The sequence below is a fragment of the Thamnophis sirtalis genome, unplaced genomic scaffold (assembly GCF_051295495.1).
Source record: "Thamnophis sirtalis isolate CommonGarterSnake01/CBP01778 unplaced genomic scaffold, rThaSir2_p1.2 scaffold_4, whole genome shotgun sequence".
Classification (NCBI taxonomy): Eukaryota; Metazoa; Chordata; class Lepidosauria; order Squamata; family Natricidae; genus Thamnophis; species Thamnophis sirtalis.
The window spans coordinates 25,942,770-25,970,307 of record NW_028261384.1 but is presented as its reverse complement, the minus strand read 5'-3'; the positions used below and the strand labels follow the sequence as shown (position 1 = coordinate 25,970,307).

Sequence of the window (27,538 nt, the reverse complement as noted above, 5' to 3'; positions counted from 1 at the left end):
GATATTTCTGGGAAAATAATGCCAGAACGAATGGAACAGAAATAGAAATAAAATCAAATCCTTATTTCTAGCTTGGATCTCTCAATTAGTTTCCATTCATTGCTTCTTATCCTGCTTTCGGTGTTTGGAGAATTGGTTGACCCCATCTTTGTGGCAGCCCTTCTGATATTGGAAGACTGCTATGTCACCCTAATCTTTGTCAATACACTAGACCCAATCCCTGCAATCTAGTGATGGGTTTCAAAAACTTTTAGAACCTATTCTGTAGATATGGCTTGTTTTGTGGGAGTGGCTTGGTGGTCATGTGACCGGGTGGAAGTGGCTTGGCAGTCGTGTGACTGGGTGAGCATGGCCACCTTGGAAAATGTGGTGAAACTCATTTAAAAACACTCTTGCTTAGCAACCAACATTTTGGGCTCAATTGTGATCATAAGTTCTCTTTCTTCCTTCCTTCCTTCTTTCTTGTCTCTATCTCCCTCTTTCTTTTTTCCTTTCTTTTTTCCTTTTCTTCCTTCCTTTTATTTGTGTCTCTCTTCCCCTTTCTTTCTTACCTTCCTTTCTCTTCCCCTTCCTTCCTTTCCTCTTTCTTGTCTCTCTCTCCCCCATTTTCTTTCTTTCCCTTCCTTCCTTCCTTCCTTCCTTCCTTCCTTCCTTCCTTCCTTCCTTCCTTCCTGTGTCTCTCTCTCCAACTTTATTTCTTTCCTTTTCTTTTTCTTTCTTACATGTATCTCTTACATGTCTCTCTCCCTCTTTCTTTCTTTCCTTTCCCTTCCTTCCTTCCTTCCTTCCTTCCTTCCTTCTTTCTTGTGTCTCTCTCCCCCACTTTCTTTCTCTTTCCCTTCCTTCCTTCCTTCCTTCTTTCTTTCTTATGTCTCTTTCTCCAATTTTCTTTCTTTTTCTTTCTTTCTTTCTTTCTTTCTTTCTATTTCTTTCTTTCTCTCTCTCACTCCCTCCCTCCCCCCCCTCTCTCACACACACACCATTTCCCTCATGTCTGCCACTGACAGGTCTCAAAGAGAAGGAAGTGTAAGAACTCCTGTCTTGGGACGGGGTTGGACTAGATTACCTCCACATTCCCTTCAGGGGTGGGTTTCTCGCCCCGTTCCAACCGGCGCACGCATGCGTACTAGCGTCTGCACGATGCTCCAGCTGCTCCTGGAGGATCGCGCAGGCGTTCTGCGCATGCGTGGAAAGTGCAAAATTTAAAAAAAATGGGTAAGGAGCGGGCGCGGGTGTGCGGGCGGCGCGGGCGCGGGGGGGGGCTTCGCCGTTCCCGGAAGTTACTTACTTCCGGGTTCGGCGACCAACCGGATCGCAGGGACCGGTGCGAACCGGTCAAAACCCAGCCTTGATTCCCTTGCACCCCTCTATGTCTCATTTAGTCACAAAAAGGCCCATTCACTTGGAAGTTGGTTGCAAACTCCATTCATCCTGCATGCGCCCTGGTCCCACCCAAGGAGGTGCACTGTGGGATGGGAGGAAAGTGGGGGAGTCTGTGGCTACACATCTCTTGAACTAAGTATCTGGCACAACTGACCGCTCTGCCTCTCCTGGGGCTTTGTCTTTCCCTAGCGAGCAGGCAGGGGTTGCACTGAGGAGGCGGCCATCGTCTGCCCTGGAGCTGCAGATGAAAGAGCGGCTGGTGTTCAGGCCAGCCAAGATTGGCAGGACTTGGCTTCCTGCATGCCCTGACTCTGGGTGCTGACCCTTCGGTCCTGCCCCTGTGGGCTTCAGGCACCAAAGGTGCAGGCGAGATTGTGCAGGCTCCTGCGATGGAGGGCGAAAGAGAAGTGGCGATCGGAACAAGGTCCAGTGTGGTCCCTGACCCTTCCCCAGAGGATCACGGGACAGGATGCTTCAACCCTGCTGTTTCTGGGGGGGGGGGTGGAGAGCCCTGGGGGAGCCTGGCAGGGTGGGCGAGGCCTCCGCTCCTGTTTCTTCCTCAGCTGTGGAAGAAGCATGCTCTTCCTTCTTTTTGACAGCCATCTTGTTTCCAATGGAGGGGGAGGGAATCCATGTAAAGGGAGGAAAAGCATGGATTACCCCTCCATTGGAAATGAGGCAGCTGTCAAAGAGAAGGGAGCAATGTGCGCCACGTGGGTTTGTCCAACAGCCGAATCCTCATATCCTGTTCCTTTTTCGGCTGTTGGACAAGCCCACGTGGCGTATGTTGCTCCCTTCTCTTTGACAGCTGCCTCATTTCTAATGGAGGGGGAGCAAATCCATGCAGAGGGAGAAAAAGCATGGATTCCCCCCGTCCATTGAAAACCAGGTGGCTGTCAAAGAGAAGGGAATGCACACCACATGTGCTTCTCCCAATCCTCCGGTCTGGCAAAGGAAGTGGGTGGGTGGAGCAAGCCTGGTGCAGACAGGCAGGGCAAGCCTGGTCCGGACAGGCAGGGCAAGTGAACGAATGGCGACTAGGCAAGCAGGCTGGGGGAGCGAGAGGTCAGGACGGCAGGCCAGAGGAGGGAGTATTCTGGTACAGGTGTCCAGAAGATCAGGTACCGAAAGACATGCTAAATTTCACCATCTGGTACACCAATACCGGTGCATACCGTACCCTGCTGCAACCAAAAATGAAAAAAAGCAGGAAATGAAGAAGAGTTCAACACCATACATCTTTTGCCTTTGAAAGTTTCTGTACATTTGTGCATGTATATATTGATCTCAACTGATTAATTAATCAATCTCTTTCTTTGTTTTCTTTAATTTCTTTTATTTCTAAGCCACTCACTTGCCAAACTATTTTGGGCAACTTACAGCATTTAAAACTATAAAAAAAAACATTACATGAAAATGTGTTGCACAATTGTATACAGGTAGTCCTTTGTTTACAACTGATCAGTTAGTGACTGTTCAAAATTACAATAGATTCCCCCCAAATTATAGGCCACCTCATCCTCACATTCATACAACCTGGTTTCAAAGTTATGGCCACTGCAGTGCCGCTGCCATTGTTCACTCTGACAACTGACTGCAGCAATGCTGCAGCACCTCCATTTTCCTGCCCTCCCCTTTCTCATGCACCATCCCATTGGACATGAATGTGAAGCTCTATGGACCTCATGTTGGGGAACAAGGGCAGGCCACACATCCTTCGCCATATAGTGATCACCCAGAAATGGCTACCATTTTGTTCTGCCCACTTGGGGTGACCTGTCAAAATCATGGCCTTGGGACAAACTGTTTTGTTTTTCTGCCTTACCAAAAGGCATAGAAAGCTACTGCAGCAATGTGTAGATCTGGTTAAGGCAGTATGATGGACTGGTTTGACTCTCATCTATCTCCCTCCTCTCCCCCCATATCCCCCAGGCTTCTCCCATTCAGCCCAAGTAAATAAACCTAGAAACCAGTCAGCAAAAGTTACTGGGCATGGAGGGCATGTGCAGTAGCTTCTCCTCACAGCAGGAGTGGGTTTCAACCGGTTCACGGCGGTCCCTGCGAACCGGTTGGTCGCCGAACCCGGAAGTAAGTAACTTCCGGGAACGGCGAAGGGCGCGCCCGCCTGCCCGCGGTCCTTACCCGGTTTTGATGAGTTCTGCACTTCCACGCATGCGCAGGACGCATACAGCGCCTGTGCGATCGTCCAGGAGCAGCTGGAGCGTCGCGCAGGTGCTAGTATACATGCGTGTACCGCGCGTGTGCACGAGGACGACGCCGGCCCCGTTCCAACCGAACCGGTTGGAACGGGGCGAGAAACCCACCCCTGCCTCACAGTCACCTGGCCCAGCAAAAGTCAACTTACCATTTTGTTTCTTGCAGAAGAACCTGACCAAGGCAAGGCAAGGCAAGACTGGGCTTTGTTGCAGAAGTTTCTGGCTTCATAGCAACCTCAGGCCATTGTTGCCAAGCAAGTAGTACTTCTCGCAAAACTGTAGGGGATTCTATTTTTTAAAAGAAGCCTCCACAGGGTCTTCTATTGTCTCACAAGTACTACTTGCTAGGAAAATAGCACAAAGTTACCATGAGGCCAGCAGCCTCTAAGAAAACTGAACCTCACAACGCATCAGCCAGGCACCTCTCTGCAAAAACCAAACGGGTAAGTTGGGTGCTGATGGGTCCTGGGGCTGGGGAGGAGCAGCTGAATCCTGCAAGTCCCTTTGGTGGCTGGGTGGGAAAGTAAGTCTCAGCACTGATGGTCTAATTACTATCTGTGTGGCAGTTGCTTCTGCTGATCAGCTTTAGGTTCCCTTGCCTGGCTGAATGGCCAATTTGGGAGGTAGCTGGAGGCCTGGCAAATCCTGAAAGGCAGGGGAGGTCTTTGTAAGCCCTTGGGTATCCTGATGGGAAGTGGGACTCAGCCTATAAACTGTAACTCCCCTTCATGTGGAATCCCTTTTGCTGACTGGCTTCAGCAGTGGTGGGATTCAGCCAGTTTGCACCTATTCGGGAAACCGGTTGTCGGAAGAAATCTCCTTTTGTTTTTTCCCCACTTTATAGGGCTAACCCTGTAAGGAAGGCAGGAAAAAACATTCTGGTGTTGTTTCTAGCCTAATCTTTATTTCCCTGCTTATAGAAACTGCCTCTCCAGTTAACCCTTATTACGGCTAAGGCAAAGCGCCCATTGATGTGAGTGATGTTGAGTTGGCCACACCTACCCAATCACATGACGACCAAGTCATGCCTACCCAGCTGGTCATTAGGGCAGAGAGCCGGTTATTAAATTATTTGAATCCCACCACTGGCAGGTTCCCTTGCCTTGTTGAATAGCTGACTTGACAGCAGGCTGAGGCCTGGGGAATCCTGAGGGAAAGGGACCAGAAGACCGGGTGCTTTGGGGTTGGGGGAGGACTGGAGAAGGCAGACCTGGACCTATTCTAGGCCTCCAAGGGACTCCCCTATCTCTGAGACACAACATTCATTTAATGATTGCACTGGAAGAGCAGGGATGGGGACCATTAAGTGAGGCACTTCACTTAACGGCCATTATGACATGCAGGTACCATTATGGTTGTAACTTGGGAATTATCTATACTTCTGCCTTTAGTTTCATTCCTAAATGGACACTGTCCTCAAGTTTGCTCTATATTTTTACTTTTTTAAGCTTCCTTGCTGCAAAGGCGACATGATGATATTGGGTGCATGGGGAGGAGAAAGTTGAAAAGTTTGACCTTTTCCGTTTTTTAATTGAATGTATAGTTTAAGGAAACATAGATGTAATTGACTTAGCAGAGACTCAATGCACATTTTTTATCCCTTTCTTTAAATATACACAAGGGTTTATCTATGCTCATGGGTTACTTCTTCTTTTCTAGGCTTGCAGAAAATTGTTGTCTTTTTTCTTTGCAGAAGTTCAGGAGGAGAATTGGGAGCTAAAAAGAAGCAGAAACAACAGAAGGAGAAAGCAAATTCCAGAGATATCAAATCAGACTCTGCTGCTGACTCCCAGAAGATTAAACTTCAACAACCTTCAAAAGTCAGAGATTGGTCTTTGTTTTCCTATTCCTATTTTACTCTGGGTATTAATGACCACAGAATGAACTGATCCACTTCATGCATTCAAATAAATGATTGAATCAAACTACCTTGGAAATTCAAATTTAATTGTTTGCATATCAAATATTTTTAACAAAACAGATCAGACTCAGACTATAAATGTTGCAATTTTGTAATTTTTCCCCTTAAAGATTCTCATTAAATTTGATTTAAAAAGTAGTACTTCTTCCCTGACTTCCTGCTCAGGTCTCAGGTAGAATGTTTTCCCAAATTTTATACACAGCATTGATACTAAGAGTTGCATACAAATTTGATTAGATTCAGATATGTCAACATTTGTGTCTTGGATATTCTGTATTTTATTTTGAAAACTTTGGCTAGAAATTTGTGATGCTGTGTCCATCACAGTATTTCTAGATTGGTATATTTTACAATATTATTAGTATGCATGATGTAGAGAAATTATCAAATGTTGGCCATTACTGTTATGGTAGCAGAACATAACTGATCTTCTTCAGACTTAGCAATTAAGTAAGGTTAAGCTTACTTAATGCTTGAATGAAAATTACGACGGAATATTGGGCCTATAAATAGGCTGGGAAATTTAAAAGTATACTGTATTTTGGAAACAGGTAATAACAAATCACGGTCCTGTAGTAAAAAAAAAACAATAGTTCTTATTTATTCCTTCCATTAAATCATATTTGATTCTCAGGAGACTGTCTGAACAAGTCCCTGCAGTTTTTCATGGCAAAGTTTTTTGGACATAGGTTGCCATTTCATCCTGCCTAAGGCTGAGACAATGATTGGCCCAAATTTATCTAGCAGATTTTATTTGTAAAGCCAAACTAGAATTTACAGTCCTCTGCTTTCCAGCCTGAGCAAAAACTGGTTCTGGTCTCATTATCACCATCTTGCAAAGATAGGAGGAAGATTAACATGTTTCTCTCTAACTTAGAAAACAACTTTTAAATTCCTCAGTTACATATTTCTCTTCTTTTTTCCAATTTGACACAATAATTTGCTTGCACACTTTAGTCTAAGTATTTTAATAGCAACAATGCTGAACCAACTACTAATTTGAAACATGGCCTTCTCTTTTAGCCCTCTGCCCATTAGTTTTCATGTGTGGTGGGAAAGGTCAGTATCTTTCTGCTGTGGGTTTTGCTTTGCATTGATAACAAAGCAGAGGTAGTTGCAACTTATATAAAAATGGGCAAGAAATGAGAGTGCCTTTTTCTAATTTTAAGTATATTTATTTTGTTTTAAAGATAAAATAAAAAAACAAAAAAGCAAACCAAACAAAACCAACAAAAAATATACATCCAGTATAGAGGTGGGTTGCTAATTTTTTTACTACCATTTTGGGCAGGCTCCCGCGCTAGCATGAGAGCGCGATGCTTTTGCACAGAAGTGTCTGGGCGGGTGGGTGGGGCCTCCCGCCGCTGCTACTACCAGTTCAGCCAATCCGGGCGCAACCAGCAGCAACCTACCTCTGATCCAACACTAACAAAATGTTACTGTCCAACAACAAAGCAAAAAGATTGTACACAAAAAGAAAAAAGGTGCCCCAAATATTATTATTATGTGATTGCCTTTGATGCTTCTCCAGGTCTTTGACTGAAAAACACTTGTGCCTTAGTACTTCCTTTTCCGATTAAAATTATCTGGAAAGATAAGAACCAGTGGTGGGTTTCAAAAATTGTTCGAACCTACTCTGTGGGTGTGGCCTCCTTTGTGGGAGTGGCTTGCCATCCATGTGTCCGGATGGGAGTGGCTTGCCGCCCATGTGACGGATATGAAGATGCTGACAACACTTGTCAGAACCACCTTAAATTACCTCACACACAGCACTGGCACGCATAAGAATATAATGTAAACTTGTTTTTTAAAGGGCATCTTTGGTTTGCGTTAAAACAACTTCAACACACGCAATGTTCTGATTGCACCACAAATGCAGTAGTCATCCTTACCTTTCACAGAGGCACTGGGTTTTATAAATATGAGCATGATAGTGTAGAATAATCATATCCAAGGACCAGTGGTGGGTTTCAAAAAAATTTGGAATCTCTTCTGTAAGTGTGGCCTGCTTTCCGGGTCCACTGGTGGAACCTCTTCTAACCGGTTCGGTAGATTTGATGAACCGGTTCTACCGAATAGGTGCGAACTGGTAGGAACCCACCTCTGATAAGAACATAGGTTGTGCCCTGCTGGATTAGATCCCAAGCACACCTAGTCCAGCAAGGTGTTCAACCCACTCCACCCGGAAGCACGCTAACCTTCCAGATGATGTTCCTCATAGGCAACCAAGCTGGTAGCCAGCACTACATCTCACAGTAATGACTTTTAAAGTTTATTTGGACGAGGGAGTAAAAAATAACCTTTTTATACGCCCTGATTTTGCCAGGATTCAATTTCGTTGGGTGAAATATCTCAGATTTTTCTCTGATTAGAGCATCAAAGAGAAAAAAGTGGAACAATCAAAATGCTGAAGAGATATAAGTAAGAACTCCTCATCTTCTTTTTGGCAGCACCAAGCATAAGCCATATGCTTACTCTGCATACTCTATACAAAAGTTATTGATGTATCTTGGAATTAATATTTGTTTGCTTTAAATATAGCTCTATTTTTCATTCAGAGATTATTTTATGTGAGATTTTTTTAAGGATAGCTTTGATGACAAGGTGTAATATATCAAAAATGCACAACAGCAGGGTGTGAGAGAATTAAAGGAAGTTGCATTCTCCTTTTACCTGTGATTGTATACCTGCAGAATCCAGCCATTCCAATGCAGAAACTACAAGATATTCAAAGAGCTATGAAGTTGCTCTCCATCTGCCAGGGGCCAGCCAAGAATATCGATGAAGCAACAAAACGCAAATACCAGTTTGGGGGCACACAGCCTGTTCATAAGCTTAGTAAGTTTATTGCTGGTGATCAGATTTAAACATCATTGGTTCTTTCTTTTATTGGGGGATGCTTGTATTTTAACAATGTATACTTTACAGCTCACAAAAACTCACAAAAAGTCACCTCAAATGCACAGATGCTGAACTGAAAGCAGCTTGGAAAGAAAGTTGAAAACAAGCTTTATCACCAAACAATTAAGTGGAGGACTGGCATTTCGCAGAAGATGAATTTGGCCATGGACTGTGAACAGCTTGAGTTAATTTTTGTTTAGTAAACCTTCCATCAGCTTCCCCGAAAGCAGAAGAAATAATGACAAAAACTATCAAGCTTACCTTCTTTTTCTCGAATGTGAAGTTATAACATCGCTGGTGCTAACCAGATAAGTATAGCATCCTTGGCCTAGAGCCATATTCTTTATCACGGGTTTTTACTTGGGCACATTGGAATGGAGCAATGCTGAATTTGAAAGTAGAGTTGCTTGCAGCCTTTCAAATATAACTCTGGTTTTGTGTTTGTGTATTTGTGTGCATATTGTGTTGTGCATTCTGCCAGTGTAATAAAATTGCCAATGGACATGAACTGGAGAGACACAGAAGTCTTGACCATATAGTTCTCTGTCTTACTTTGGACTAGTCTGTTAGGGTACCATTTGTTTTTCTGTGGAAGGAAACAACAAAAAAACACATCTTTCATCCTATATACTCAATTTTTAATTCCCAGGGGGAAATGGTAAGCTACAGAATTGAAGTGAAAGCAGAACAGTTGAGATGCAGAACAGAAGTGAGAACATTTAATCCTCTAGATTTACATTAAAAACTGATATAACTGACTTTGCCCACTCTCCAAGTAGCTAAGGAATAGCTTCAGTCACAGGAGCTTAACGGACCTTATCAACCAATATTAAGAATGAGAGCCAGTGAGGCATAGTGGTGAAGGTCTTGGGCTAGGACTGGAAGGCCTGGTTTCTACTTTCAGTCCTGAAAGCTCATTGGGGGACTTCAAATTTCCATCGCTAAGCAAGATAGTTGTTAAGTAAATGTTGCCCAATTTCACAACCATTTTTGCCTTGGTCGTTAAGTAAGTCAGAGCAGGTCGTTAAGCAAACCCAGCTTCCCCCATTGCTTTTGTTAGAAGCTGGCTAAAAAGGTTGCAAACAGTGATCTCTTGACCCCAGGACCATGCCAAAACCATATCAGTTTTGATTAGATCTCATAGATTTGACCTCTGAGAATGCTGTGACAGTCATAAGTTGAGGATCGATCTTAAGTCACTTATTTCAGTGTTATTATAATTTTGAATGGTGGCTAAATGAATGTTTGTAATACGAGGATGCCCCGTATTCTATAAAAGGTAAGGCATAATAGTTTCTTTCATGCTTTTTTCTTTCTTTTAGGGCCCTTAGACTGCCAGGTTGGCTTCTGCAGTGGAGTCAGGATATCGCCCAATAGGAAACTGATGGGGTTCATTCCAGCACACATTTGGACTTATGATAGGTAAGCCCTAACTGATAAGAAAGTTAGCTGGGGGCTCTTAGCTGTTCTAAAAATCATTTGGATTTTCCTTTATCAGAAAGGTCAGATTTGAAAGAAATTCTAAGGGGAAACCTTGGTGAAGTATTGGACATGTTTTAAATAACTCAAGCTTATTTCAATTATCCGTGACAGTGCCATCTGTAGAGTTTATTGCCATTTTAAAATACCCTTCCCCCCTCATTTTCCTCATCATCTTCTTTTAATGGGAGACCACCATTCATTATCTAGAAATACAGGTAGTCCCCAATTTACAACAGTTCATTTAGTGACCATTCAAAGCAGTGGTGGGATTCAGCCAGTTCGCACCTATTCGGGAGAACCGGTTAGTAACTTTCTAAGCAGTTTGGAAAACTGGTTGTTGGAAGAAATCTTTTGTTTTTTCCCACTTTACAGGGCTAATCCTGTAAGGAAGGCGGGAAGGAAACATTCTGGTGTTATTTCTAGCCTAATCTTTATTGCCCTACTTACAGAAACAGTCTCTCCGGTTAACCCTTATTACCATTGTAACAACTAAGGCGAAGTGCCCATCGACCTGAGTGACATTGACTTGGCCATGCCCACATGATCACATGACCACTGAGCCCCGCCTACCCAGCTGGTCATTAGACAGAGAACTGATTGGTAAATTATTTGAATCCCACCACTGATTCAAAGTTACAACAGCACTGAAAAAAAGTGACTGATGATCATTTTTAACACTTATGACTATTCCTACAGTCAAACGATTGACATTTGGATGCTTGACATCTGGTTCATATTTATGATGATTGCAGTGTCCTGGGGTCATGTTATAACCTTTTGTGATCTTCTGAAAAACAAAGTCAATGGGAGAGCAAGATTCACTTAATAACCATGTTACTAACTTAACAATTTCAGTGATTCACTTATCGACTGTCTCACTTAGCAACAGAAATTTTGGGCTCCATTGTGATCATACGTGTACCTTAAATATTATGATGCAACTATACTCACACCCCTATGCTTTCTTTACTCCATTACAGGGGTGGGTTTCAACCGGTTCGCGGCAGTCCCTGCGAACTGGTTGGTCGCCAAACCCGGAAGTAAGTAACTTCCGGGAACGGCGAAGGGTGTGCCCGCCCGCCCGCGGTCCTTACCCGGTTTTGACGAGTTCTGCGCTTCCACGCATGCGCAGGACACATACAGCGCTTGCGCGATCGTCCAGGAGCAGCTGGAGCGTCGCGCAGATGCTAGTACGCATGCGTGCACCGCGCGCGTGCATGAGGATGCCGCCGGCCCCGTTCCAACCGGTTCGAGAGGCAAGAAACCCACCCCTGCTCCATTAATAGTATTTATTGAGAATATTCTACATTTCAGCATTTTTTTAAAAAAAAAATCAAAACTATTGGTGATTGCTGCCATTATTACAGAGTTGAAATTAGAAAAGATCAACCTCAAAGTACTGCAGCAATACTTAAAAGAGAGAAAGCTCTCATCTAATTATATACTGGAGCATATTGAGGAATGCTAATCAAATTCAACCTTATGTTTTCTCCTACACTGCCCTACATATGTTTACACATGTGTACAACCAAAGCACACACTCCCCCACTTTCTTCTCCTTTGTCTTCTCCTTATGCCCCAACATAAAATCCAAAACATGTTCTCACTCTTCTAGTTTTTAATGTATTTCTGAAATTTAGCTGCTCACCATTAATTTGGAGAAGAAAAGATTAATATGTTTAGAGCAACAAATGATGTTAAAATAGCATGAACAGGCAGGGGTGGCTGTGCACAAATTGCAGATAAACAGTGCATGTGCCAGGATCAGCAAATCAACGTATGCTCATAATTTCTGTAAGATATCCAAGTCCTGAGCAACTAGAATTGGTGATATTAGCATTTAACATTTAAAAAAAAAAAAACTAAATTAGCAACTATTTTTGGTTTCCAGCAGAAAATTCCTTGAAACAAAAAAATTCACTGTCAGGGCAACTTTTTATTGTTGTTGCTTGATTTACTTCTGTACAACCATCTGTGATCTCTTATTGTTTCCTAATCTCCTTTAGGGTGGTAAAATGATGACCTTACACAACAACAACCCTGTGAAGTAAGGTGGGCTGAGTAGCCCATGGTCATCCAGCTGGCTTTCTGGCTAAGGCAGGATTAGAACTCCAGCTTTCTAGCCCTGGTGCCTTTACCACTAGACCAAACTGCCTCTTATTGATATTTGAGGTTAAAAAGCATCAGAGCTAGAATGCAACCCTATCTTAATACCATTATGGGTAGATACACTTTTAGTAAAAATACATTTTCACCCATATGAACTTTCCAATAACTATTTGAGTAGAGTATCTTAACCAAGAGTAAGAGTCTGGGTTTCATATTTAGATTGGTCAATTTCTTCCATTTGATATTTGTTTATACAATCAAAAGACACACCATGTTGTTTTACGATGATATGATATAAAATAAAACAAGTGCCTATTGTGGAGGGTTCCACCACAAAACCGCGGTCGACTAAAGCGTGCTCGACGAAACCGCATACCTGACGTCATCACAGCCGACGAAGAAAGCACGCTGTGAGCGGTAAAGCTAAAATTAACGCGTAAACCTAAACCTAACCCCCACAAACCTAACCCTAAACCTAACCCTAAACCTAACCCTTAAACTAACCCTAAACCTAACCCTAAACCTAACCCTTAACCTAACCCTAAACCTAACCCTAAACCTAACCCTTAACCTAACCCTAAACCTAACGCTAACTCTTAAACTAACCCTAAACCTAACCCTAACGCTTAACCTAACCCTAAACCTAACCCTAACCTAACCCTAACCCTTACCTTAACGTGAATCGGCTTGCTTTAAAAGCGCTTTTTAAAGCGCCCTTTTTTCTCCGCGGTCGTTGTTGTCGTGCTGCTGATGACGTCAACGACGTGCTTTAATCGGGCGCGCTTTAGTGGACCGCGGTTTTGTTGTGCCACGATTGTGGAGAACTGCAATGTAAATCTAGCTTGAATGTCCACTATAATATTTCTTTCCATTATCCAGTCTTCTATTTTGGTCAAAAGACATTCTGCATGTATTTTAGCCACAATTGCAATGAGACTTACTGGTCTATATAGTTTTCTGGGTCACCTTTGTCTCCATTTTTATATTTTGGGGTTATAATGGCAATTTCTCATCCAACTCAGGTGCTATCTTTATTATTTAGATCAGGGGTATCAACTCACAGCCCACGGGCCAGATGTGTCACACACTGGCCATGCCCAGCCCCATTTTAGCGAAGGAAAAAAGTTGCAATACATGACCATGTGATGCTGCAAGTTTGACACTGATTTAGAGAGAGAACAGGTCATAAAATTGGACAAAACTCATTTAACATCTTAGCAGTGGAAATTTTAGGCTCAGTTGCGAATTTAAGTTGGTTACCTGTAATACCATTAGATCATCAAGCCTTTTAGGAAGATCCACTTTTTCAGTATCTGCTGGGTAGTGAAAGAGTTAAACAAGTTTGTCTTGAAAAGTTCTTCAGAAAACTGACTTGCTGTGGGAGATCAGCTAGTTTATTCAGGCAATCTCTGCTCAAGGACAGTGGTGATAGAAGTCCTTGGAGTTAACCAATTTTCACGTTGCTACAATTAAATTTTAAAGTAGAAGCACCTATTTCCAATATGAGTTATTAATGGGCTAACTTTCTTATGAGAATTACTGTACAGGAAAGATTGGATAATGAATTTGATTTCTGGTACTGACACTGGAGGCCAAAGAGAAAAGTTTTCGAAGTAGTCTCTCAGGATTAATTCCTGTTCTTGGAACCTCTTCAGTGGTGGGATATGACTGATATGCCCCGGTACGGGCAAAACTGTGCCTGCTGGGAGCATCAGGTACCGTTCTGGTATGGTGCTCTGGAGGGCCGACCTGCCCGCCAGCACTCCTTACCAGTATTTGAGTTGTTTGGGGCTTCCGCGCATGGAGTGTACAGCATCTGTGTAACGCTCTGCTGAACAGCTGGAGCATTGCGGAGGCATCACAGAGTATCGCAGGCGGTAAGTACGCATGCGCACACTGCGCATGTGTGCTGCATGCGTTCATGTGATGGATGCCCAGCCCCATTGCACCGTACTAGTTGCAATGGGATCCGGACCCCCCCCCACAGAACTACATCTTCCTTCCTCTTGTCTGTCAAACCTCTATTGTATTTTTATTTACTTTAATTTTCTGCCTGGAGTGATGTTATAACAGAGCAGAGTTGGAAACTACTCCCAGGGACTTTTTGTTGTTCTCTTCCTTGTCCAAATTCCATGTTGAAATAGGGGATGAATCAACAGATGGTTTCTTAAAATTGCCATTGTTACCTTGACCACTTGGGGTGATTATCTCAATTAAAAGTTTAAATTTTTTTGTGTGTGTTTTTGTTAATAATTCCCAAATCAAACCTTTTTTAAATATGTGCTTGTTCAGTATGTGCAAAGTATGAAAAGAGTTAGCCAAGTTTGTCTTGAAAGGTTCTTCAGAAAACTGACTTACTGTGGGAGGTCTGATGGCTTGTTGAGGCAATCTTTGCTCAAGGACTGTAGTGATAGAAGTCCTTGGAGTTACCAGCTTCTACGTTGCTACAATTAAACTTTTAAGTAGAAACACTCTTATTTCCCAGATTGTTATTAATTGGCTAACTCCCTCTGTGTGAAACCCAACCAATGAGAAGAGCTTGCATCTGTTAAAAAAAAAAAGAGCTTCATTTTGAACAACATTCTGGTCTTAGTGGGATGTTTCAGTGAGAGAAGGTTTGTTTAGTCTTTCTTGCATGGGAGCTGCCCCAAACTTCCAAATCCATCTGCCTTTCACAGAACAGAAGCTGACTGGGAGAGAGAAGAGCTGCATTCTGAATCTTCCTTTCCTTTTCTCAACTTCATTAATTTGAATTCCTAAAATAATCTGATTTAACTGTAAGTAACTTTGTTTGCCTTTCATCCAATGGTTCCTGGGAGGATGAAACTTGATTTGCACATGACTCTGGGTATATTTTTAGATGTCTAAGTATATTCGTTGTTTTCTTATTAGATTCCAAATTGGGAACCATCTTTCTACTACTATTACTTGCTTTTGAATCATAGTTCTCTCTATGTGAGTTTGTTTTAGCTGATTCAGCAGTACTATTTGGATCCTGCTTTAGATTTAAGATAACCCTCCTCCCCCCCCCGGGGGGGGATATTTATTGCTTGTATGATTCTGATTTTGAACCTGTTATATCTGCATATACACCATCACCATCAAAGTTAGGTGCAAAAGATAAATCTCTATCTATGGTGGTCCAAAAATGTTTCCTAATCTCCTTTAGAATGATAGTAAGATGGTGATATAAAAAAATGTAGCCTCTTTATTCACAGCAAGGCCACGAAACATCCAAGAAGCCTTGCAATCCCTTCTCCTGGAACCCCTCAGGCTCTTCGCCCCACCACCTTTTAATTAAAAGTAAATCCATGTGAATCCAGCATGTATAGCAGAGCACCAGCTGATGGTATCTTAATTTTTTTATTATTATTTTTGGGAAATGGTGTGGAGGCAATTTTGAAAAATAAAATTAGTAAATGGCTGCAACCTGGTACTTCCTTTGGAAGTAAGTCTTCCTGCAGATCTCCTCTCAAAGTGAGGGGGGTGGGGGGGAATAAACAAGCATTGCCTTTTTCTGCATGAAAATGACTATATCCAGTTCATTGATGTACCATAACATACAATGTTTGTTTGTTTGAAAAATGTGCACACAGATATTGAGTTAAATAATGTTATAGTGGTTAGATATATATGAATTAGCAACAGCTCAGTGCAACTGTAAATCATATTAATTTGGTAATCTGAATTAACTTCTTCTATAGCATTCCAACATCTGCTTCCTAGAGAATAAACATGTTAAACATTCCAGTAGGTTTATTCTTATTAACTTTTAAAATCATAAACTCCAATGCTATTAGACCTATTTTATTTGATGTTCATTACTATTAAATCATCCAGTGTGAAAAAAATGGGGGGGGGAGAAAACTATTAAAGAAGTTCCTTAATCTGTTGAAATATTCATTTTGATGGATACGATTATAATAATATTTTTCTTGAGATCTTCAGCAATATAATTATGATTTAGAACTAAGGACAAATACAGCAATTGGTTTCAAATTGTGATATCTTTAGGAAATATGACTCAGTTTACAAACAAACTTTGTAATGGAACAGGAGAATTTAAATCATTGGGACTAATTATCTGATCCACATTAAAATTTAAATGAATAGGACATGAAATAAAATTTAGTTTTGCTGTGGCACTTCGAATGACATACCTTCAGCAGGTAAAAAAGATTTTGATTCTATTTCATGTACATTTAAATAAGGGTTAAAATATCTGTAGTTCCTTTTAAAAGTATTTTCAATTCTTTTTGTTTCCATTCCCCCCCCCCCGTTTCTTTACAGCTAGCTCACAAATACTTTTAAACCACAGTGTCCTGATTTGCTAAGCCATATTTAGTACTGTATGATCCAATCTTGCAATGAAGCAATGTGAAAATTAATATTACAACTCAGCATTGTTAATAAGCTAAGCAGTAGGGGATAGAAAACACAAGCATTAATATGTCTGCAGCCCTGTTATGGCTACTGAGTTATGGTTAATAGGAATTATGGTTTGATTAGAACCAAGCTGACAAAACTACAGGAGAAGCCCCTTTTTTTACTGCCTCAACACCAATGGATTTAAAGAACTCAGTTCAGTATTCTCAGGGTTTTTTATCTGAACATTAGAATAATAGAGTTGGAAGAGTGTTTTGAGGTGTTCTAATCCAACCCTATGCTGAGGCAGGAGACCCGATACAATTTCAAACATTTTAAATCCGATTTACTTAGATTTTTTTTTTAAAAAAAGAATATTTCTCTAAATCTTAAACCTAAAAGATCCCTATTGCATCAATTATGATGTATATAACTCAGTAAAACAGATATAAAAGACAAAGATAATTTTATTAACTAGGGGGGCATTTTCATACCAGAACAGTTTAAGGTGGCACAATATATAGGGCAATTTGGCTCTGAAATGCTAGTTAGCCATAGCCAGTTTACCCTCTTTAAAGAAATGATGAAAGTTATACAAGACGTCATGGAGGGTCACATGACATCCCTCTTTGTTATAACCTGAAGAAGGTGCAACACCCTTATCAGACTATTCCCCATCTGGTCTAACAGTATTGTTTCCTTTTGACAGTAGCCTTCCTTGGTTTCAGACAAAAAAGGTTTCAGATATTGTTTGCTTCTCAGCTTTTTTTCAGCCCAAATATTGAGTGTAATTTTGCCATGCTGCAGTTTCCCATTCCTTGCTTTGCATTTTTAGCCATGCTGTTTAATACAATACAATACAATAGCAGAGTTGGAAGGGACCTTGGAGGTCTTCTAGTCCAACCCCCTGCCTAGGCAGGAAACCCTATACTATTTCAGACAAATGGTTATCCAACATCTTCTTAAAGATTTCCAGTGTTGAGGCATTCGCAACTTCTGGAGATAAGCTGTTCCACTGATTAATTGTTCTAATTGTTCAGGAAATTTCTCCTCAGTTCTAAGTTGCTTCTCTCCTTGATTAGTTTCCATCCATTTCTTCTTGTTCTACCCTCAGGTCCTTTGGAGAATAGCTTGACTCCCTCTTCTTTGTGGCAACCCTTGAAATATTGGAACACTGCTATCATGTCTCCCCTAGTCCTTCTTTCCATTAAACTAGACACACCCAGTTCCTGCAACCATTCTTCATATGTTTTAGTCTCCAGTGCCCTAATGATCTTTGTTGCTCTTCTCTGCACTCTTTAGTAACTGTTATTTAATAGCTGTTTGTTTCTTATAAATGCACCCACAGCATTATGCTTGAATATTATTCATAAACACCTGCATAAATGTGTTTTTTTTAAACTACAGAAACAACCTGTATGTTTTATGAGAGCTATGAAGCAGCCTTCTTCAATGTCATGTATTTTGTCTCTTGAATTCTACCTACCTTTTCATTATTATGAAAGGAAGTTTGGGAGGGGGAATTAAAGTAAGGAAGCTACCTATGCGTGCATAATTCGCTCTCTCTCTCTCTACTTCAGATGTAATTAGAATTGCTAAGTGCAGGGACCGACATGTTCTTTTGTTCAGTATTAGACAGGTAATTTGCACATACAACAGGAAATGACAGCAGAAACAAAAGAGCAAAGTTCAACTTGGATTTTAGTAATAAATCAAAGGATTGTCTTTGGGAACAATTTTTCCTTAGAGCCTGCACACAAATATTCATTCTTTACTTATCAGTGTCCCTGAATATCCAGAATAGATTATATAAGTTTGCCAAACAATATTCTTCTATAAAACAGTAGCCAGCTGAAGGAAAAACTGCAGCTGGCTAGAGGTCCTACAAAAAAAACATCCAACAATTGCAAAGGATGTGATTTCTGGTGGTCCACAGAAAATATATTTTCATTTTTTATATTGCACTAAATCAGGGGTGCTCAAACTACCCCTGCAATGAACGTGCAATGAACTTTGTGTTGCTGCAGAGAGTCTCCCCCTTGTGGGTCTTTTTGTGTGGATTGGAGAGGGACAGAAATTCCAACTTGGGGTCTGCTTCAGCCTCCTTGTGCGGGGCTCTGGGTGAAGGCTGGAGGGAAGTGCCGCTGGTGACGAAGAGCTAGAGCGCCTCGTTCCAGTGGGACTGCATCATGGACTGGAACTGGCTGACCATCTCAGCCCACTGAGCCTCCAGGTGCCGATACCTGGCCTTGTACTCCAGCAGGTCTTCCCTCTGCTTGGAAAGCCTACGCTCATAGTCCTCAGTGAGGTGCTTCTACTGAGCTTCCTTCTCGGTCAGATCCAATTTGAATTGATCCAGCTGTTTTGCCAACTCTTTCTCCTGATGGCTGCTTAGCTCCAGAAACTATTTCTTGTTGGGGTCCTAAGGACCCCGGGCAGGTGGGGGAGGAGTGGGGAGTAGATCAGGGGTGGGTTTCAACCGGTTCGCGGCGGTCCCTGCGAATCGGTTGGTCAGCGAACCCGGAAGTAAGTAACTTCCGGGAACGGCAAGGAGGCCACCCACCCACCCGCGCTCCTTACTCGGTTTTGACGAGTTTTGCACTTCCACGCATGCGCAGGACGCATACAGTGCCTGCGCGATCCTCCAGGAGCAGCTGGAGCATCGCACAGATGCTAGTACGCATGCGTGCACCACGCATGTGCACGAGGACGCCACCGGCCCCGTTCCAACCGAACTGGTTGGAACGGGGCGAGAAACCCACCCCTGGAGTAGAGGCTGGCAAGGTGCCTCTCTATGTGACTGGCATTGAGTTGGCCATGCCCACCCAGTCACATGACCACCATGTCATGCCCAACTAGCCGGTCATTAGGCAGATCATATTAGTGGTCCGTGGGATTTAAAATTATGAACTTAGTGGTCTCTGAGGTCCAAAAGGTTGATGACCCTACTTTAAAATAATGTCCAGAACTCCTGTGTCAGTCTTCCCAATCTGCTGCTTTTTAGATATGTTGGACTACAGTTCCCATCATATTGAGTCAGCAAAGCACACTAGGAAAAATGAGTTTTTTTGTGGTCTCAGATACTTTGACAGATTGATTGATGGAAAAAATGAAATGTTGGGAACTCAGCAAACTTCTATAGCAGGTATAGCCAACTTTTTGTCTCCCAGATATTATGGAATTGCAAAAACTTCCACCATTCTTGCCCACTGGCCATGTTACTTAGGAATACTGAGACTTGTAGTTCAAGAACGATCTCAACATTATTTTCTTCAACTAGATAGATGGAAAATATATTTTTTCATTCTGCATAAATTAATCATTTCAGTGTCTGAAGAAGTTTGATTGTAGTATTCTACATAAGACAAAGTGGAAGTTCATATCAAAACACTGGAGCATTTGTATCCTCTGAAAGATTTGCCCTTCCATGCCATCTATGTGGGTGGGTGGGTGGGTGTGCGTGCGCGCGCACACACACACGCACACAAGGCTTTGTTTCAGCAGAAGTATTATCTATATCAGCACAGATATGTATGTATGTATGTATGTATGTATGTGGTATTTGTGCTGATAAGCTTGAAATAGATCTATACTAGTCTCCCTTTATTTATTTATCAGCACAAATACAACAAATGTAACAAAAAGGCAACAGTAAAAATATTGGGTTTCTGTCTGGATGGTCTCTTGTGACGAGCCGAAGGACAGAGAATGGAAGTAGTGATCTTCCTCCCATATTTGGGCATACCGGGGGTTGTAATACACACACACACACACACACACACACACACGTACGTACACACACACACACACACACACACACACACACACACACACACACACACACACACACACACACACACACACACACATATATATATATATATATATATATATATATATATATATAAACTGTGCATTACATTGACCCATCCCATCTGAGCAGACAGGGAGTTATTTGTGGATCTCATCTATTAAAGTTTTGGTTGGCAGGACCCAGGAAGAGAGCCTTCTCTGCTGTGCCCTTTGGAGTGTCTTACCCAGTGCAATTATCACTGACCCCCTGACATTCTTCAGGTGGCTGGGAATTCTGGGAGATGCAGATCCAACACATGTGGAAGACATTAGGTTGGGGATGCTACAAAATGCAGTTGGACCTGAGCCTCCGAAGCATAAGGGGTTTTAGATAAGTTCATGCCTCCTCTCAGATTGCAATAATTAAAGAAGACAGGCTTATCTGCATTTGACTTCTAACTCAATGTGGCATAACTCCCAATCACTGAAGGAATTTTGTTTTGTCAAAATAGAGGTGCTGCTAAATTTTAGCTAAGTTCTATCCTGTGCATATATGTGTTGTTTGTACTCTTAAAGTCAGAACAAAGTATTTTTTAAAGAAACAATCTTCATAGAGAGGCCTTATCTTTTCCTGCGTTGTTGTTCTCCACATTTTCCCCCAATTGCTTTTACTTTAGTTTTGCATTTTTTTTAGTTTTGCTGAAACATTTTGTGGCAATTATGAGCATATCCTTGGGAGGTCTTCCTTACTATTTTAGGAAAATAGGAAGTCCAATTCTTAATTCCAAAAATATGTAGCAGAGGCAACATAATTTCTTTGAGAATTCCTTCAGTAGTCTCATGCCCAAATTATTTTTGTATCTGACTATCTTCACTAAGTGTGTTGGTTGTTTGTATGGCCTCTGTAGGGAGGGCATTGTAAGTGAGCTATTTCTCTGCTGATTTATGTAGTAAGGGACACAGCAAGATCTGAAATACTCATATTTTTAGCACACATGGATCTCCTGCAGCATTTAGCTTCTCTTCTCACTTATTCATCAAACTTGTGTTAACAGTAGACCTCTTTTTGAAATAAAAATGGCATTTCCTCCTTTGGGAGAGCAAGAAATTTCCTTTGCAGGATGTTGCCTCTTGATTCAGTCCCCAAACCAATCTGGCAAAGTTACATCACTTTTTAAGCAAAGTATTTTACTATTGATCGTGTACAGTTGGACCACAACTTGGAAGTAAATGGCCTCTTATCTCATTTTGAAGACGAACTATCATCCATTCAGTTGTTCTGGATAAAATCCTGTGGAGATGAAATTCCATTGTCTGAAACTTTAATTGATTGGTTGTCAACAGTATGCTACTAAGCCACCTGGCAACATGTTTTTTCAAACAAAACTATCTGGTAGAGATATACAGTGTACATCAATGAATTGTCCTCTCCCCCATTTGTTCTCTTTGTATATTTAGATCCATTTTCTGGTATATTTTAAAATAAGCATAGCAATAATAATATATATCATCCTAGATTTTAACAGGATGAAACTCAAGGAACTATATAGATAAAATTGGAGTGACTTATTAATGAAAGTCAGGAGGTGGAAAGAATGGATAATGCTACCTTCTTGATATTGTACATCCAAGAGAGTAGCTGTATAAGATGAAAATGCTTTGTGAGGTTGATGTTTCAAGAAATGAAACATTTATAAAATAAGACTTTTTGATGTCCAACATAAAAAAAGAAAGGCATCTAAGATGCCCTGTTCTTTTCCCCTTGTTTCAAATTCTTCACTTTGGCGCCCACTGGTGGTCAGTAAATAAAACTACTAGCGTTTAATTTATAGGCGATGGCTATAACTATTACTGAGTTTCTGCATCTGAATTTCATGAACAATTTATTCTGTAACAGTTAAATAGCTTCATTTCTAATTCTCTTCTGTTTTATAGTTTTTTTATATGTTTACAGGGACATGGTTGAAAAGTAGTTTAGGCATCGTTGAACAAAAAGGAAATAGATTGACCTAGATCTATATTGCCCCCCAGCTGGGATATTGGGTTGCAGCCATGTCTCCCACATATTCAGGTAAGACCGATCTTTTATTTGCTCCAGTATAAATATATGGCATTGAGTAAGTACAAATAAGTTTCACTATAGAGTTTCTCAAGAGCTTTATCACCCCAACCTCCGCAGGAAGGCAGAACCTATTATATTGGTCTGTCCCCATTGACTACAGGACCTTGATGGATTCCAGAAGGAACTGGGGGTTATAACTACAGATCTGCTGCGCAGTACAGCCGAATTCTTAGTCATTGTTTGGAATAGGGACAATTTACAAACAGTTGTAGGATAATCCCCAAATTAAATCGTTGTTACAATTTGTAGAATGTGGTGATTTCAGAAAATCATAGTACGCGCAGGATTTACTGTATATCTTTCCTGCCATAAATGGAATGAGTTCCCCCTTAACTGCAAGGATTGCCACATACGTACATGACAAAATGGTTATCGGCTCTGATATATGATCAGCTGTACTCTTGATTTATACATAGACCGAATGAGTTAGGAAGCCCATTGGCTGACTGTTGCCCCATTGCATCATTCATTTTGTAGGCATGTCATCTCCAAATAGACGCTGCTGCTCCAGGTTGCAATCCAGATAATAACACAGGCCCATTGTTTTGGTTGGTTCCACTAACCAAAGAACATGTATCACTGCACTTTATTTATTCACAGTGTCCTTAGCATAGGCCTGTTCTGGGATATTCTGAGTAATTCAAATCAGTGGCATCCCTCAGCTCTGGAAACCTGTCTAATCGGGGCTGCTGCCTGATCCCGTCAGAGAATACTGCTAGAAGTGGATCAGATGATATTCTGCTGCAAGGAGTTGTTTGTTGTCAAAGTAAGACTTAGCCAGCCTGTGACTAGAAATACCCTAAAATGGGTTAGAAAACTTTTGACTTGCCTATCCTTAGAATTTTAATTCTCACCCCTCCCCCCCCCACATCCTATAGATCACATTGTAACAGAGAACACCAATATTGACCAGACGATGTTTCTTTTGGAAATTGTTGGAGCAGTAGTTTTTGTACTACTTATTATGCTGTGCTTCCTTGTTCACTATTTCAGGTAAGGTGTCTCATTTTTATAGTTAATTATATTTGTAGACTGGGTCAGCATAAAAGATGGAAGGAAGAAAATGGAAGGAAGAGGGACCAAATTATTTTCTATCTGGTCTTTCTTTTGTATAAGTACATTTCAGCAAGCCTTGAATGGATTCATAATTTCCATAACTGAATGAATATCTTTGGATTCTACTTACTATCCGAAGACTACTACTCCCTGAAGATTTTATGTGAGCTGCCCAAAACCCCGTGCCATGAAAATATGTTGGATTACTGGTCTAACATATTGCTATGATACCAGATGTAGGAAATTTCTTTATGTGGACCTACGTTTATTTTAACCATTTATCATATTATATTGTATATTATATAGCATATAATATATTGAATATTATCACATTCAGTACTTTCAGAACTGATGGTCTTATTCTAAATATCTTTTGAGAAATGTGATAATACTACAAATGTTAGTGAGAGAAAACAAACAAAAATAGGATGGGTGATGCAACTCATGTTAATTTTTCTATTTGCTTATGGAACAAGCTGCATTATAGAGCAATCTAATTTCCAACTTGAGGGTATCAACAATAGTTTATGAAACAGCAGCATTTATAAAACTGAAGAAAAGTAAAATTTCTCACATTTTAGCATAGTGTATGTATTCTCTATATTTGCTGAAACAGAACAGTTAAATCAAGAATGTAACATTATTTTTTCTTTCTTTCCTAAATTTCTTTCAGTAAAACTACCTTATTGCTGAAGTCCTACTAAATATATTACCTGATACAAATAATTTTAACAGAAAGAATTACAAGGCTGACTTTCTTCTGTTATAATATCTGCTTCTACTCTGTTATTTTTTTTATTACCGTATTCCTTTTTTCATTTCATGAGTTTCAGTATTGATCTGTACAATTGAAATATCTAATGTAACACATCACGTTTTTGAAGATAAACAGAAAAACAAAGAGTTGTTGGTATGCTTGAAAATTGTGGCAAAAAGAAGAATTTCCAATAGCAATAGCAATAGCAATTAGACTTATATACCGCTTCATAGGGCTTTCAGCCCTCTCTAAGCGGTTTACAGAGTCAGCATATCGCCCCCACAGTCTGGGTCCTCATTTCACCCACCTCGGAAGGATGGAAGGCTGAGTCAACCTTGAGCCAGTGAGATTAGAACCGCTGAACTGCAGATAACAGTCAGCTGAAGTGGCCTGCAGTACTGCACCCTAACCACTGCGCCACCTCGGCTCTTCCAGGGTGGATCGAGCCACAGAACATTCAGTTTGAGGTGCAAAATAAAATCAGGAGGTGTTAATTTGCTTGTGCCTCTTGCAACTTTCAATAGCTTTCTTTACCTCAGCACTCTGCACTTATAGTGGACCATAATTCCCATAACTTCTACCCATCTATCTTGGGCAGCCAGGTTTATGATAATTGGAAGAGAGTATAGGTGTTTGAATACTAGGTATTCACTAGACCGTTCTTTTGCTGCAAGTCTCTTTAAAATGAATTTTTTTCTATTCCTTTTTTAATATTAGGAGAAAGTGTATGAAGCCACGTCAATTATTAAAAAAGCTACAGTTCTCCGCAGCATTCAGAAGTGCTACGACGGATCAATCAACTTCTACGTCCAACCTTAGTTTAGTAGTTTCCCAAAGTGAATCAGAAATTCTCAGTGGCAACATGCACTCAGAATCCTCTGGCCATGAGGAAGTAGTGATGGTTGATGTTCATGTGAACCAAGGATGCTCTTTAGGAGAAGCAGATATGCATACCCCTGTGCTCCAACATACTTATAGCACCTCACAGGAATTTAGTCCCAGAGAGGAATCGCTTTCTCATAAGGAAAATGACCAACGATGCATATCTTTAGAGAATATGGCAACTTTTTTTACAAATGGAAGGAAGTCTCTAGAAGAGACAGAAGGGTTTGGTTCTCCGGACAAAGATGAATATAGACACAGTTTCAACGCAATGTCAAGCCAGTCTTTATTGGAGAAGCACGAGCAAGCAAGCTTCCAAGTTGAATTATCTATCTCACCACAGGTGCAGTCACAACACCTGGCTGCTCAAGCAATATCTCTTCAACATTTGCAAGAAGCTGGTACAGGTGAGTGGAAACCACAAAACGTTGTGATGTCTGAATCAATATCCATTTCACCATCCCTCAGTGCTGAGCTTCTTACTAAGAAAGGTCTAGCAGAGCTAGGTGGAAGAAAGCCTTTACCTCATCCAGAAGCATGGTTTGTTACTTTGGATGGGCGTCCCAATGCTCAAGTTAGACATTCCTACATTGATCTTCAAAAAAACGGAAAGAATGGAATTAACAACCTGGATTCTGGAAATGGCATGAATGAGCGAAAACAGCAAGTGCAGTTGTATCCGCAGAGAGATTTAGATGAAGATTTGGACCAAAGTGGCAGTGAATGTGGAACTGCAGTTTGTAGTCCTGAAAATAATACTCCAGGATATGTGTTGGATGGAGGGAGAAGAAGAAGAGATGGCCAATTGCCCAGTCTGCAGGAAGAAACAAAGAGAAGTGTAGAAAGTCCACCAGAGCCTTTACCAAGTACAGAACGTAAAACCACTAGATACCATGAAGTAAGTTGTGATAGCAATGACGGTGAGGATGCTAATTGTCAAATGGAAGGTAAAAAGACTCCGTGGCAAAAGCGAGAGGAAAGACCAGTCCTGGCATTCGATTCCATTCTGAAGTAACATGAAGTATATTCGATATTTTTGCCAAGATAATATAGAATTGTTTTTTTTTTAATTAACAGAAGAAGAAAAAAGATGAAGTAATCTTTTGGGTGAGTTGCAACTAAAAAGATAGTCAAGATATTCAAGATAACTTTTATGAAAACTCACCTAGTTGTTTTTGAAGGTCTGTATGAAAATGTGACTTTGAATTCCATTTATTTGATATTATCCATCAAGGACATATGGATATTTTGACATGCAGATCATAACCTCAGATTTTCCTGAAATGGAATCTGTGTGAAACTTTTTTTTTTATTATTTCTTATTTGTTAATTCAAATATATCATAATGATGTTAAGTGGAGTTCAAAACTTGACATCTACAGATATGCATTATTTTAAAGGATGGCTATGCACTATGCTTTTTAGTAATTTTGTTTTTGCTTTAATGTACTTATTTACAAGGAAGCTCCAAAATGTTGTCTTCCTTTACTATAATCTACATTTTTTTACATGAAACTTGACAAGGATTTTTTGGTATCTGAAATTTTTTTTGTGAAACCAAACCAAATTTTTAAAGTCAGCTTTGATTCCTTCAGTTCCCATTCTAAGTGCCTATTTTACAGGAACAATGAACAGTTTCTTCTTTTGCAAGCACCTTGAATAATCAGATTTTTTTTAACAAAAAAAATTCTGACAATATATCTGTTCTTTAATTTGCATGCTATAAAATGTTTCTGCTGAATGATTTTTTTTATTTCAAAACAATATATTCGCTAATTTTGGTGTGTACTGTGGATTCTACTTTGCAAAAGTAAACTATGAGACATTTTTGAAAACCAAAATAGTTTCACTGATTGTATATATGATGTATATAGTTTCAAATAACATGGATTTTGGACCAAGCAAGTAGACTGAATGTGTCTAGAAATGTCAGGCAGAGTTGCTATAATCTACCCAACAGTGCCAGATACATTTCTGTTTATTTTCTCTTTATAAAACTGCTTATCTAAAAAATGTAATTAAAAAAGCAAGTTGTTTTTTTTTTTAAATTCCTCTTTGGAATCATAGCATTATTATTAAGAAATAAAATACTGAGTATGTAATAAGTGAGAGTTATATTTTATTTGCTTACGTCCTATAAAAATATTCATAGAATAAATACGATCACATGAATTTATAGAATGAATTAATAATTATACAAGCCAAGGTAGGAGATTGTATGATTAATTATCTTTGCCATTTGCTTGTCCCTACCTTTTCCTTTAATTTTCCTCAAAATTAACATTTTCAGCTTCCCTGGTGGCAAAACACTATTCTTTGTCTTGACTTTGACTTACAACAATTCATTTAGTAGTCTTTGACTTACCACAATTCATTTACTGACTGTTCAAAGTTGCTATGGCACTGAAAAAGTGACAGGACCATTTTTCACATTTACAATCATTGCAGCATCTCCATGGTCACATGAACAACATTCAACTTCTTTCCCATTTTCTCAATGTATGTATACAGCAGCGCTATCAGAAAATCACAATCAGGTTATTTTAAATGTG

General features: G+C 40.5%; 1 pseudogene; it reads left to right on the top strand.

Annotated features, from left to right (window-relative positions):
• Positions 1–3,967: 3,967 nt before the first annotated feature.
• Positions 3,968–26,001, top strand: LOC148045788 (protein FAM171A1-like; annotated as a pseudogene).
• Positions 26,002–27,538: the final 1,537 nt, after the last annotated feature.